Consider the following 1,557-nt stretch of genomic DNA (forward strand, 5'->3'; position numbering starts at 1 on the left):
GAAGAAGAGGTAGCCAATATTCTGATATTCTCAATATGACTGGATTTACATAGTAAACACTGAACTAATGGTTAAGAATTTCTGAATTTCAATAGGGTGAGGAAAATCAAGAGTATATGGAAATTGCAGATAGATGGTTTGAGGGCCTCGTCTGCCAAGACATTCCAGTTACCAACGAAGTTTATGCGATTCATAATGTTGAATTTGATCGTCAGGTATTATATGCGCACACTTTAAATGTTCATTGGATGGCATAACTAACATGTCAGTTCATGTGTTGACTCGAAGTATGAGATAACAAGGACCTTCTGTATAGCCTAGTTTGCCAAATATAATTTGAATAAAATGCTAAAACCTTTTTTAGAAGATATATAACTGAAGTATCAGAAGTGAGATTCTGGGTCACTGCGGATTTTTTGGGGAAACTGGATCTGCTGAGTCTACCAACAGTTAGTCTCTCTAGGAATAAGATCCTATTATTAGGAAGGTTCATATTAGTTATGATTTTATTCTAGTGGTAGAAGCCAACCTCTATAAAAAGTGATGAGTCACTACCATAATCATTAAGCAATGAAGATTATCATCTTTCGCCAAATTCATCTTGCACCTGTAGGGTACGTATGGATGGTGGCTGAAGCACACCCTACCAATTTTTTGCTCGGCCAAAGTTTTGGTGTTTGCGGATGGTTGCCAATATTTTGTCATGCCAATGCCCCTTTGTCCATTCTAGTTCATTTTTCTTGCCAATGCTGGCCAACTCATGGGCTAGCAAAAGTTTGACCAGAATTTCGGCTTGCCAAATATTTGGTAGAGCAATCTTGGGCTAAAACCAAGCATACTCATAGTCTCTTCTTATCCAAAGTTTCCCATCCAAGCAACCAGCATCTTGGCGGTAGTTACCCATGAGAACGGCTACAGTGATGCCTTCTCTGGTTAGGGTGGCAAAGCCTTCAACAGCAACACCAACGGCAAACCAGGAAGCTGTGGCGATGCTTCCCATGGCTGCAGCTGAACAGCATGGGAAGGTGAGAACACTGCATCAAGTAGAAATGGTGGTGCACCAAGAAACTGCATCAATAGCACCACATCCAGCCTTAGCAGTAGTGCTGCAGATATTGGCGAAGATAACTCCATACTATCAGAACTAACCAACACCATCTTAACTGCATCAACAGCACTGCATTCAGCCTTAGCAGTAGTGCTACATCAAGTAGCAAGAGGTCTGCAGTGATGGCAGCACCCCACACATTGGTCGGTGTGAGGCTTTCTGCGGTGGTGGCAGTGAGACCTTCCACGTTAGCAGCAGCACTCCATGCGGCAATGGTGGCGATGACAGGGATGCCTCCCTGATGGCACAGCAGTGCTTCAGGCCATTGAGGCAACGATTTGAGGGGGATGACACCAGTGATAGTGGATTAGTTCTCTCATTCTCTCCATTGTTCAAGGAAAACAGGTGCAGCTCCTCTCTTTATGTAGATGAGGTCAGACCCAAAGTATATCTAATCATAACTCTAACCAACACCATCGTAACTGCTAATATGATTGTATCCCCCCCCC

General features: G+C 43.2%; 1 long non-coding RNA gene across 1 annotated transcript in view; it reads left to right on the forward strand.

Annotated features, from left to right (window-relative positions):
- The first annotated feature begins 89 nt into the window (after nt 1-89).
- Nucleotides 90-1,557, forward strand: part of LOC123133330 (uncharacterized) — a 3,655-nt gene continuing 2,187 nt past the window's right edge. The window contains exon 1 of the long non-coding RNA XR_006465227.1: nt 90-215. This is a non-coding gene — a long non-coding RNA (uncharacterized lncRNA). The remainder of the gene's footprint in view (nt 216-1,557) is intronic.

Source organism: Triticum aestivum, chromosome 6B (genome assembly GCF_018294505.1).
Source record: "Triticum aestivum cultivar Chinese Spring chromosome 6B, IWGSC CS RefSeq v2.1, whole genome shotgun sequence".
In the NCBI taxonomy this organism is placed as follows: Eukaryota; Viridiplantae; Streptophyta; class Magnoliopsida; order Poales; family Poaceae; genus Triticum; species Triticum aestivum.